The sequence below is a fragment of the Falco punctatus genome (genome assembly GCF_963210335.1).
Source record: "Falco punctatus genome assembly, chromosome: 6".
NCBI classification, from domain to species: Eukaryota; Metazoa; Chordata; class Aves; order Falconiformes; family Falconidae; genus Falco; species Falco punctatus.
In genome coordinates this window covers 14928327-14941676 of record NC_137585.1, presented here as the reverse complement: position 1 = coordinate 14941676, position 13350 = coordinate 14928327, and the positions used below count along the sequence as shown (strand labels likewise).

The 13350-nt window shown below is 41.4% G+C and overlaps 1 protein-coding gene across 2 annotated transcripts in view; it reads left to right on the top strand.

Moving 5' to 3' along the window:
* The window catches only part of LOC308065162 (rho GTPase-activating protein 8-like), a 128543-nt gene that overhangs the window by 25675 nt on the left and 89518 nt on the right, over positions 1–13350 (top strand). For both annotated transcript variants that reach the window (XM_080390805.1, XM_080390806.1), the window contains exon 1: positions 1–13350. This exon is cut by the window's left edge and continues 25675 nt beyond it. The gene's annotated coding sequence lies outside the window, so the exon portion shown is untranslated.

Here is a 13350-nt window from a genome sequence, read left to right as displayed (position 1 = left end):
CTCTGAAGTAAACCTGTGGGAGGAAGAAGTAATGATTCTAGAGCCGATGCTTGCCATCACGTTGTCTGTTTAGCCCGCTGGGTTACAAATATGTTCTACTGAGTCCTTTGCAAGGCAAGGATCTGTCCCTGACTGCTTGTTAGGCACTGCTATCCTAACAAACATTAAAATATTTATGCCAGCTGAGGATGTTATTATTAGCACTAATTGGTGTAACTCTGCTTACTTCACTCGACATGAGGGCAATCGACAGCCTCCAATGTTTAAATATCCCTCTGTCTGTGACACTTAATTCAACATCTTTGTACAACCTCTCACATCTGCCAGAGGCATTTGCAACGTCATCAAAAAGCCTCCTCTAACTTTTGATCACGGTAATGATGCACTATGAGTTTCAGCAAAGAAATGTGCTTTTCTTAAATAGGTTTCAGAATCACGCTGCCTTTCATGTTACTCACTTCCCTATTTTTTAAAGATTACTTTGCAAAACGCATATCCCTAGAACAGCAATATGCGAACAGAGATTAACGTTTTACATATTGGGACAAGTCGTTTCAACTACGTCTGTGTCTTGCCAAAAAATAACAAAGCTAAATTAAATTGGTACTATGGAAATGACAGCGCTCTATTCTCTTGCCAAATGCTTGTTGCTAGCCCTGTGTGCCCTCTCCCACGAGCTACAGAGCCCTCAGCAAATCACACTGCGTCTTAAACATGGAAAAAGAGATTCAGAGACATGGAGTCTTGTCCTTTTAAAGCTCTAATGGGAGACAAAGTGTTGATATAAATGAATGGGACAAATCCAATATTTCAGTAGAATCTGTGTAATGTATGAAGGATGGATGCACTTCAGCTTTAAGTAATTGCAGCCCCCTTTCTGTTCATAGTTACTTAAATTACATGAAAGATGTGTGAACTCAGTACAGGGGGGGTTGTCTAAATATAATTGATGATGAGCTACTTAAAAAGGCTTTTGGTTTGTTCTTCAACTTTCAGTGCTTTTCTCAAGGTGACCGGTCATAATTTACAGCAATGGATAGCAGCAATTCTTAGAAAGCCGGCAGTGCCATTGATTTTGACCTCAGCTTTCACCTGGCAAGCTACCAATTACTGCTGTAAAGGTTTCAGCTGCTCTGTGTGGAAGTACACAGGGCACCGGGTCTTTGGCAGTTTGAGATGGCAAGATAGCCAATGTACCAATTCTCTTCTATTGATAAAGCTCCTGAGCAGTAGCTGCTGTAGTGAGCACTACTAGATTGGGAGATTTTTGATCATCTCAGATTTAATGACTTTCCCAAGCAGAGGACTTAACCTGCATATATTATTTAGTAGTAATACCCAATTGGCAACAGACATAATAGGTACTGATTGATGGGCTTACCGAGAAATGTACAAAGTATACACTGTGCCCCAAAATTCCCCTCTCTTTTTGGCAAGGATGGATCAAACATCAAGTAACACAGGGAAAAATATCAAAGCCTGCTAGGAAAATCTTGAATGAAAATCTAATTGAAATTCACCATACAGTGCTTGATTACCTGTATAAGCTTAGAGATTTTAATGCAAAGAGAAAAGTTTATTTGCACAAGTTTGGAGTCTTTTTTTGGTTTGGCCTTTTTTCCTGGGCACTGAGGAATTTATCTGGCTTACAGCTTCTAAAGACACCGTATGAGGGGTTCTAAAACTATGTCTAATTGCAGTAAGCAGATTTGCAAAATCCTTCCTCTTCTTTGCAAAGATCTTCATCAGACATACTATTCAACATCTGCTATCACTGGAAACTCCAACTATCTTTATTGCTAGAATCTACCTTAAAAAAAAAAACAAAAAACAACAAACAAACAAATCTGCTATCGTACACTAAAATGCAGGCACACGTACAGGATAAGGAATATTAATATGACACAAAGATTAGCCTTCCGTTAGGCCAAAAAGGCTTTTCTAAGTTACTCGATCATAATTATATTGGTTTGGAGATTTTTGTCAGGAAGAATTAGAAGATAGCTCTTGGCCTGTGTGCTCTGGAAGACTTTCTAGTAGGATAGCCTAACTCATCGCTGCCCCTGCCCTGCTGCTTGCTCTCTGTGTGTTTCTTAGATTGTAATTTTTCGAGGGCCTGGTTCCCTTCTCTTCTGCATTTGTGAAGATCCTAGCGCAGAGAAGCCCAAGGCTTGAGTTCCTCCAATGCATATAAAGAAATAAAAGGCTACAGCCCAGAGGTTGAGTAATACCATCTATAGAAAAGGTAGAATTCCCCTTGTATTTTGGGACTTTCTGAAGAAAGTTTCTGCATAACTACAGAGATTTTCAAAGAATTTCTAAGCACTATACACCTTCCTTTTAATTTTTCCTGCTTTATTTCCAATGGGTTTTGGCTTTTCCTGTGCAATGGTTGTTCATAGTAATAACCCCTAAGAGAAAAGGCAGCATAATGCTTCTGAAAATACAACAGATGCTTGCAATATCATTGCCCTCTCTGCAGGGACTTCTGTAAACTGATGCCTTGCTATACTCAGCATGTTAACATCCAGGAGCAGGATATTGTTTGTGGAATTTATAATGGGGCCAGGGATTCCAAAAATTGATCCACAGGGTCTTATAACTACAGGAGCTCCAAACTATATGTTAGCAAGCTGCCTTGACTTTGCTGGTTTTCAAACACAACTCATTTTGCATTTACAGCCTATTCTGAATAATCTTCACTTGGTACATCCTTAGGAAGAGACTGTCAAGGAGAATGATTATCTGCCAAGTACTGATGTGTTTGGGAATATTCAGCACAGGTTTTGGTGTGCTATTTAAATGAATGACTTCTTTTGTCACCCTTGAAATATGCATCGTCACTCTGGCAACCCCTGTATCCTGGAAGGTGTGCAGCGCAATGAGACGTATAAATGAACAAGAGGCAGGCAGAGCGGCACACATGATGAATGAGGAAAATAAGTCATTAGGAAAGCCTGGGGTAAAAACAGAAGGGACAAAAATATATCTCTTGCATGGGGGTGAGGTGGGAAAATGGGGTTGGTTTCATTTTCTTCCATCTTGGCAGATTTCTGGGAGTGCATGCAAAGGCTCAGAGTGAAAATATGTATGAAAAATGCAAAAGTCCATGAAAAAACAAACTCCTTGTTTTCAGCGTTCAATTCTTTTATGGCATTATTTTGTTTTCTCTGTCTCCCTGTTATTTTCCACTGATTTCTCAAATCTTCCTATGAATAAAATGTAACACCCCCCGTCCCCTGCTCTGCCAGACTTCATAGCTGCAATCATTTTTCTCATTCAGAAGCCCCTTCCTCCCCATGAGTTCTTTGGTTATAAAAAATTATTTTCAGGCATAGACAACTTCAGCGGGTGCCCATAATCTCTATTGCTATATTCCCACCTGCGGACATGGATGAGCGTTACCCACCAGCAAGCTTACTTCCAGTACATCAGCTCCAACATCCAGCTCTGCTATAAGCCCCAACATTGTCTTTGCATAGGGCCTCTGCCTATTGTGAAGGGGTATATAACAAACATATTTCCTTCAGCAACTGAGGGGGAGGCAGAATTGCACCTCCTCCGCTACCATTTCCCAATTATGCTGATCAAAAATATTATTTCAGTAGGGAAAATGTACTCCTATGTTTTTTTCTTTGGTGTTTGGGTTTTCCTTTCCTATTCTTTTTTCCAGAGTGGTATCTTAAGACAACAATTAAATGCATGAAAGGGAATGCTTTTCAAATTATTTTTTTATTAAAAACTCTAGTATTGGAAAGGGAAATATGTCTGTAATAGTGTGCAAGTCAAAATTAATGTTTTCAAGAATAATGCACAATGCTCATTTGCTTTTCAATAATTTATACTTTAAAAGTTCAAATGTTATAAAATTCTAGAGTCCTGTAACTTGGGAGAATTCCAAGTCCAGTGCAAATTTGTGCAACCTTTTTTTTATTTTCTTTTCTTTCTTTTCTTTTCTTTCTTTCTTTTTTTTTCCTTTTTTTTTTTTTAACCTTGGTATCTTAAATCTTCACTTTCTTCTGGTACTTGTCTCTACCAGTAGGGTTCTTGAATTTTCCATTTTTCCAATATTGTCCCACAAGGACAATACATGAATTTGGTCTAAGTTTTTGTTTCACTTTTTTTTTTTTTTAACTTTTTTGTGGGGTTATTTTTTTTGTTATTGTTGTTGATAACCCTAATTACTTAGGTGGAAACCCTGGCCTTTGATGAAAATGGCAGTAGATGGGCAGAATCCCTTATTCCTGTTTGTATCAGCATCCATTACTACAGGTAGCTGTGCTGCAACAAGTATAGCAGTACAGCTAAAGCAGTACAATTTTTTAGTGTTAGTAAGATGTTACATGTCATTTTCCTGGGATGTTTTTGCCAATTATATATATGAAAAGCACCAAACACGATAAACCTTTGCAGCTGGGACATGTATTATGTACTTGCTGTTGTTAATACAAAGAGCAGTAGTAGTACCACCATCTTCTATATGCACTTGTTAATTGGCTGCTTACCTCATCCCTATGGGAAGTCCTAACTCCATTCATTAGGTGTTCAGCTAAGACCAGAGCTCTTCACCCACTCCAGACGCTTTAAACCAACCTGCAAGTATCTCGACTCCCTCCACTGCACATCCTCATCCTATGAAACCAGTGTCCAGCTTAGTTTTTCCTTGGTCCTTTTTTTCTTCACTGACAGATTATAAATATTGTCCATGTTAGTCTAGATGCTTATCAGTCACCCTTTCAAGTTCACCATTAACTCAGTTGCACAGTTGCAAGATCATTAGGCTGCCTAGCATAGCTTTGGCCAACTCATGTCATTTAGTTTTAAGTACATATATTCCATTGGCTCAGGAATGCTTCTTGTCTTCTGAATCCCCTCTTTTTATAAAATAAAAATGTATATGTTTTAGGGCACTGCAGGTGGGATCCAAATTTGAGAACTTGTATGACTGCATCACTGGGTTTTGTAAATACTATAATTTTGTAAATTATTTCTTATGCCTGCATGAAAACCAGAACTGTCACCTTACCCCCAATTATTCCCGATCTAAAATTTCCTCCAAATTATATTTGCAGAAACATGTTCCATGGCCAAAACGTGTGATAAGATAAATGCATTACACAGATCTAGCACAAATTTATTTGGGAAGATACTTTATTCTCCCCTTCAGGATTACAGAGTCTGTGTTTAGGGACTGGGCTTGTGCTTAGCATGTCAAGTGTTTATGCAATTTGTCTTCCACGCTCATGCTCTGACGTGTCCTCCTCATGGGATGCTGGACACTCGTCTAGAGCAGAGGGATGTTGGACAGCCTGTGAGTCTGAGTTTTGTCTTTTTCTGTTATCTTTGTTATCTAGACATGCTACTCTGGGACTTATGCAATTCACCTTTTAGAATTTTCTGACAGCTGTTCACAACAACAACCCTTTCAAACCCTTTTTTAAATGATGGGTTTGACTTCTGTAATTCCTGACAGCACTAAAGCATTTGCCTCTCTGTGCCTCAGCTAGTTCCTTTTCAAGCTCTGACTGCATAGGGAGGAAAACCAGTACCATATGTGTAAGCACGTTCAGCAAAATATGCTAATAATCCCACACCACTGGATAGTAATTTGTCTTTTTGGTTCGTTTTTTGGTGAGTCCCTGGGGAATTTGCATAAATTGAGAGACAGGTAGGCATAAAACGGTGACGGATGGCTCCCTTGGCTTGAACGCTAACAGCAGCTCCAGCTTGAGTGATGAACCAAGGCTACTAACACAATACTTACACAACAGTAAGAGATGTCTTCTCAGGGTGCTTTTTCAGCACTGACAATGATCTCTGTTAATGATGCATTTGCAGAAGAGCTCGCTGGACTTCTTGGAGCCAGCTCAGGCCAACCTCAGCACCACCAGTGCCAGTGGAACTCTGCCCATCTGAATGAAGCCAGAGTTTTCTGCACCGTGATTTACAACATGTGCTGCTTGGACGGAAGAGAATTGCAGTTGTACACTGGCTTTTAAAAATATTTTCACTTTTGAAAGAAGCCTGATTGACAAAGAATATGAGCCATTGAAGTACAACATGCCAGATTTTACTAGGAACACTCTAAATATGCAAATTTATGGGAGGAGAAGCAATATTCTTACTCCTATTTAGGATGGGTTTGATAGAAATAATTCTCTTGTCACTTGTTACAGAGAAGAATTATTAATTTTGCTTTGTCTGTAGAAAGGCAAAAGCCAGCAATCATGTCACAAAGTAGGTTGCATAAATTGGTTGACTTTCAATGCCTCCTTCCCCATCACATCTTAGGAGGAAGAAAAGATTTCTTAATGGTGCCAGGCCCCATTAGAAGAGTACTGCAACATAGTTTTAATTGACACATACCATGTTTTAGGAAAATAACAGTCAAACTCCCTGACCATTCAATTACCATATAAATAAGAATGTGCATATCTCCCCTCATATCAGCATCTCGCTTTTTTTGTTGTTGACAAAAATATGTTAATGGCTAAAAGCAGCTTTTCATTTGAATAATGACTTAATGCTTCTGTGAATTTCAGATGGTGGATTAAGCCCTTTCTTTAGAAGTTTGCAATTTCCCCATAGTTCACCAGCTGCCTTTGCTCAAGGAAAAAAAAAAAAAAAAAGGCAAATGGGAGACTTCAAACCTCAGCACCTGCTAGGGTGCTGCTGTGGTTTATAAATCTGTTTAGGGAAATGAAGGATGTAAGTCTTCTGCTCTGTTTTGTTAGGAAGACTATCATTGATGGGAGAAAGGAAAAAGCCCAGTGGCGTGTGTTTGACGGTGCAGACCACGTTTCTTTTGTGTGCCTCGCCAGGTGGAGGTGATCCTTTCAAGGTACCCGCTTCAGGTTCACAAGATCACAGAGGAAACAAGCAGCGCTACCTTCTTTTGCCTTGACCACAGGAGAGGTACCAGATCGGAGTCAAAACTAATTACATGCCGGGCACTAATGCTAATTATTCAAGCAGGTAATTATTTATTGGGAAACAGTACTGGCTGTGGTAGTTGCGTGCCACGCCTCCTCCATTCTGCACTGCAGGCCATTCCCACTGCCAGAAGTTTTGTTGTCTCAATTTTTCAGTGGTAGGAGGATAGAAAACCCATTTGCTTGATAGTCAGTGGGTTCCCAAACAGCAGCTGCCCCATTTTCACTTGCTCTTTTCCATATTGTGGACACCAGACATTGAACTGGCTTTGATCCAGCTAAAAAATCACTAACATTCCAGTTGAAATGACAAAACCAGTGGCCAATAGCACTGAAACCAACCATGAGACGTGTCTGGTGGTGTATAAAGATGTGGTTCAACAGCCAGCCTCTAGGCCCTTCTTGATTTCTGAAAGAAAGCCCCCAAGTTCAAACAGATATTGCAGTTCAAATTACTTTCCTATTTTTGGAAGAAAAATGAAGTCAGTATTGTGCTCCCCACACCTCATTTCTGAGACAATTTAGACTTGAACACTGATGCTTAATAGGAGTTTAGAGCATGCCAGGGAAGGTGAGAAAGTGGTTTGAGGCTGGACCGTGTATCAGTGGAGCATCCCAATCTGAAGTTACATGTTGTGATATACAGAAGCTCTGTGAGTGGTGGTTGCTAGACTGAACTCGCTGTTAAAATTGCAGACAGCTCTGAATCAGCTGTTAAAAAAAAAGCTTCCACTAGATGGAAGTGTCTTTTTTCTGCTTTCACTTCATCTCTTCCCCCTACCCACCGAGTCTTGGACCTGAAAGACACTGTGCTTTGATTGTACCCCCACGTCATTTGTAAAAGCACTTACATTGCATTGGCAATTCACTCTGCAAGGACCATCTTCTATGTCTGATTTTCAAAAGGTGTACTTAGCACATCGGTCTGTAAAATCCAAACTGTTAATTATTAGCTCCAAATGATGTATATGTTCAAGCTGAAAGCAGGAAAAGCATCAGGTTCTTCACAACAGTGATTTGTTTCTCCCAAGTGAATTCCTCAAAGTATCTATGTCTTTCTATCCCTTTCACTGTGGAATAAGAATCTATGTCCATTTGTCTTGCTAGAAAGGAAAATAATCTACGTTGTACTATACACTTGGAATGGAGCAGATAAAGGAATGTGTAAATAGGTACCTTTGCTTGTATTTGCTGCTAGCAGCCTTTGTGTTTCTCTCCTAAGGTACAATATTGCAATAGTTGTGCTATAACAAAAGGACCCATTTCATTAGTGTAGAAGGAGCTTTCCTGGTAGTGGCGTGAGATTTAGCTTAACCTTCTTCATCAAATAGAAAAAAATTAAATAGGGTTCAAGCAAGCATGACACCGATACAGAAAAAATGCATATTAAAAAAAATCCTTTTTAAGTTCTTTTTATATACCTTCTTTATTTTGGGGCCATTGATTGCACAATTGGATTCCTAATTTCATACATCCATTTTGAAAAGCAAAACACAACACTCCATAAGAGTGTACAGAGAAGTTTCAGCGTAATAGATAGAAGTCAACAGAAGCCATATGGAACATGAATAGGATTGTCTTGCTTTGTTGCCCATTATCATCTTGGTCTAGTTCCATATGGTGATTGAGCTCTGTTTACATGACTTTGATGTGTAGGCATCTATGTTACTGGAGCTGTTAACCAATTAATAAAAATCTACTGCCATATGTGCCGATTCTACACTTTGCTGGTTTATTTGCATTGGAAACTGATTTAGGAAGAACTCTGTTCTCCGTTCTGTTCTGATGACAATAATGTCCTTTTATACAGAAAATGCACTCACAGCCACATTTCTAAGTTGTGCTTATTGAGAGGGAGCTGTTGATGCAAATTGGTGCAAAGCTTTGGTAGAAGTTCAGATCAAAGCAGTGCATGACCTGAAACAAGCCAGTTCTTCTTGGTCCATAACTTAGGAACAAATTCTGATTAATGAACTCATGTTGGAAAGCAAAGTTTAAGTCATCACCTTACAAGTAATTTGGGTAGATGTCAAACATGAGGTAGTAAGAAACTCATGAACAGGTTTCTGGACAAGGGCTGATGAAAATGATGAAAAGGACTTGATTTGGAGATTGTTCACCAGTTATTAAAAATTTAGAAAGGGATTTAAATGTCACACGTTGGTTGAAGACTAGATCTTTTACGGATTCCATTTAAATCTTCATGAGGGAGAGGTTTTGTAATGTCTTCCTCCTAGAAAGTGTGTGTCTTTGACACGTGGTACGCATTGAGAGGCAGGCCCTTGGGTCGGTGGACCACTGCCTGGGGCCAGTATGCTGCTTTCCGAAGCCTGTGGTTGCAAAAGATATTTCTCAGAAAAATCCATATCTGTAATCTTTCTCCATTGATCCTTACTTATCTCTGCCCTTCAGGAATTACCAGCCAGGCTCACTTTGCTTTTTGTTTACATTATCTACTAAAGCAACAGATGTGTTTGTACAGCAGTGCTTCAGTAGTACTTGGGGGTCATACCACACTGCTCTTCGAGTTATTCTATGCCTCCTAATAAGCTTGTTTGAAACAAGAGTATGGACGACTTGCCAGAGTAAATTGTTTTGCTGCTAGATTCAGTGACACTAACCCAGCAAATGAGGATTTGGCCCACATCAGCCTCTATTTCCTCTAAAAGGAATGACTGAAAAGACCCTGTGGATTCAGGGGACTGCTATCACCACAGCTCATTAATGATAATTACTGTGGAACTTCCTGTTTGAGGAAATCCAACTGCGAGTTCATAAACTTGTGTGAAAGCAGTGGAGGCGAAAAACAAAATTCAAACAGCTCTTCAGTCCCTTAAATCTTGCTTTCGATTCGCAGCTTTCCTTCAGCGCTCAATTCTATTTTGTAGCAATGAAAGGCTCTGACAAGTTCCCTGAATGGGGGAAGCATTATGGAAACAAAACCAGAAACTAAGCAATTCTTTTTTATTGACGTATATTGTTTTTTACTTTAAGTGGTGTAACAGGAATTTCTTCTCACCTTTAAATTAATGTTTTTGCTTTATTATCCGTACAGTAGTACTGCACTGCCATTTTAGTAATTAGAGATGCATTGAAAGAATGCTGGAGGTTCCACTGAATTTATGTATTTATGTTGCATTCATCGTGGTTACTGATATATTATACATCATAAAAAGACACAGTGCCCCATATTAAGTCATTTTATGTTACAGGGCTCTCATTTGCAACTCTCTCTAAAGCAAATTTTAACAATAGTGAACTATGTTCCTTAAGCGAACCTGCATATAAATAACAGATTTAGAGATGACAGATAACACACATTTGGTTCTGGTTCATATGAAATGAAAGGCTACAATATATACACACATTAGAGTCAAACTAGGTACACTTTCCTATATATATTCCTATATAGCACTTTCTTATTTTGAAAAAAAAAAAAATATTGCATGACATATTAAGCTTCTCCTAGTGAGATATCTCAGCCTTACTCGAAAATATAACTTTGCTGTTTCTGTCCATCTTTCCATCTTTTCCAAATGTCTAAATAATCTTTTACAAACTCAGCTCAGTGCCATAGGACAGGGTCTGTGTAAAGCTGTCTCTAAACAACCTGTTTGTTCCGACATGCAAAAGGAAGCAGAGGGGCTAAGGTAAACAGGGAAGAGTTTCATGCTGACTGAAGGACATGGAAGTATGGTGGTCCAGCTATAGCCCTGGACTTGCTTTCCTCCCCTCCCATTTTTGTTAGTCTCCAAGGAATTAAATGTCACTCTCAGCAAGGACCTCACCATGGTCTTCTCCATATGGAAGAAAGCAGCCTGGAGTCTTGCATCAGTTGGGAGCTAATTAAGGGAGTGGCAACATTCATGGAAAGGTCCCTTTTAAGACCAAACTAACGCTAGAGAGAAATCTCTCTCTGGGTTCTGTAGGATAAACATAACACTTTATTCACCCATAAGCTTCACCTCTACATCTCATTTTGAGGTGGCAGTTGGCTGCAACTGGAGATGAGCAAAGTGATATTGTTCTAAAATAGTAAGATTTATTCTAAATCCATTGACTGGACATGTTCATAAAGTGGAAAGTGGAAGCAGCGTTCCTTCAACTGTTCTTTTTGGGCTGCAGGTAAAATGTTAATACAACAAAAATACAAACATAAATAAATGTATTTGAAATGAAAAAGAAGTATATGCAGAGCAATGCCAGAGCATTCAGGTTGCATACATAAAATCTCAAAGGCATGACTGTCAGTAAATCTGGGAACCAAGCAATCTGAATGCATGGTTTTGCAGAAGAAACCTGGAAGGTGGGATGTGAAGTAAAAAAATATGACATTTGGCTCTCTCAGCCTGAGGGGTTAGTCTAAAATCCATCACAGGCATGCTGTGCCTTAATTTCAGATCCGATCTAGTGGCCACAGCAGCCTAGGAAAGACTGAAAAGTCTACAGACTTCTGTGTGGTACTTGGTAAGAAAATGAACTGATCCAAGCAACTACAGGCTCTTTTATCTGACCTCATTAGTACACAAAGCTTTAGAACAAACGTTGAAGGAAAAACTAATTAAAGATGTGGAAGTATAGCAAAAACTAGTTAAAATGCAGCAGGACTTCACCAAAGATAGAACATAGCAGACTAAGCCAGTATCTTTGTCTGATAAATCATTTTCTCAAACAATGAAAATACCGTAGATCAAATCTATCTGGACTTCAATAAAACATTTGAGAGGATGCCATGCGAGAAAATATTAATTAAGATGGAGAGATGTGGATGAATGTAAGAAATGAAAAGTAAGGACAATAGTGTGAGCTGAAAAGGAAACGCTAGATGGAAGGAGGTTACTAATGCAGTTCCATAGGGACTGATCTCAGAACTAATCTTAGTTAAAATTTTATTAGTGACCTTGGCACAAAAAACATGAGTGTGCTAATGAAATTTGCTGATGGCATAAACCTAAGACCTGCTGTTATAACAGAAAAGGATTGGAATACCCTGTGGAAAGAATTGGATGAGTCTGCGGACAGGAGAAAGAGAAATGACATGCAATTTAATAGTGGAAATACAAAGTTGTGCACTTAGCAGAAATTCCTATTAATTTTAGTAAAGCGGGGTGAGGAGGAGGCTTCTCCAGATGAAGAGAAGAAAGAAAAGATATTGCATGAACTAATCCCTCAGAAGCAGGAATGAGTCCACAGTGCGCCAATTTCTGTTTGGAACTGGCAGCGCAAAGGGCAGACCATGCAGCCAGAGCTGTAAGGGCAGTCGCACCGGGTCAGGCTCCATGTCCTGTAGCCCCTTTTTCTGACAGTGGTCACCAGCAGAAGCCAGGGAAGGTGGGCCTGGCAGAATTTTCCCAGAGCAGTGGAAGCATCCAGCAATTTGTGACTCAGTGAGGCACTGTCCTTGTGCCTCTGATTGTGTTTTTGCCCTTCCTCCCGCCCCGTTGATTTATCTCAGCTTACTTCCCACTCTTTTACTGGGAATGACAATTTCCTACTGTGAGTTTAGAGGGAGTATGAAGAAAATGGCATGATCCTGGTGAAACCGTGGGACAAAAGATCAATCTGGAGTCTTTTGTCAGGAAGATGATGGGTACCTCGGACCTCTCCTAACTGCATGGGGACACGGGGAGAGCTAGAGGAGCTAATGATGTCACGTATCTGTAAAAAAAGGTACACGAAAAGGATAAATGCCAGTCTTTTTTATATACAGACTGGAAAATTACAGTGGTCACTTGGCGAGCAGATGGAGAACGCCACCCAACGTTCGCAGCGCCGAGCCCGGCCACAGTCAGATGGCGATGCTCCACAACGTGCCAACTAATTTATTTTTCCCCCTAAACAATAAAGAGGCAGTAAAAAGGGATCAATGTCCACATCTCGCTTTTGCATCACTGCTGTTCCCCCCTTTCCGTCACGCAGCAGGCCGGCGGGCTGGGCGGGGGGCCCGGGCAGCGCCCCCCCGGCCCGGCTCTCCGGGCTCCAGCCCAAACCACCGGCGGGAACCGAAACCGAAAGGCCGGGACGGGCGCGGGGCCGCGCCCCGATCGGGCACCCAGCGGCGTCGGCCCCGAGGGCTGCACCAGTCCGCCGTACCTGTGCAGGAGGAGGGCGGTGGTGCCGCGCCAGCCCCCGGACCCCCGCCCGCCTCGGTTCCCCCGCCGCCCCTCAGCCGCCCGCCTCGCGGCCAGCGGGGCCCGGCACCGGCCCGCCCCGGGCCTGAGGCGAGGGCGGCCGCCGCGCGGCTCAACAGCCGCCCCCGCGCTCCGCGGCCTCCCGGGGGCTGGAGGCGCCCCAGCCCCGGCCTCGCCCCTCCTCCGGCCGCCCGCAGGTGAGGCCGGCCCCGGGGCGGCGCTGCCGCGGCCCGCACGCCGTGTCTTGGCCGGGAGGAGCACCTGTGGTGCCTGCCCGCCGCCGCCAG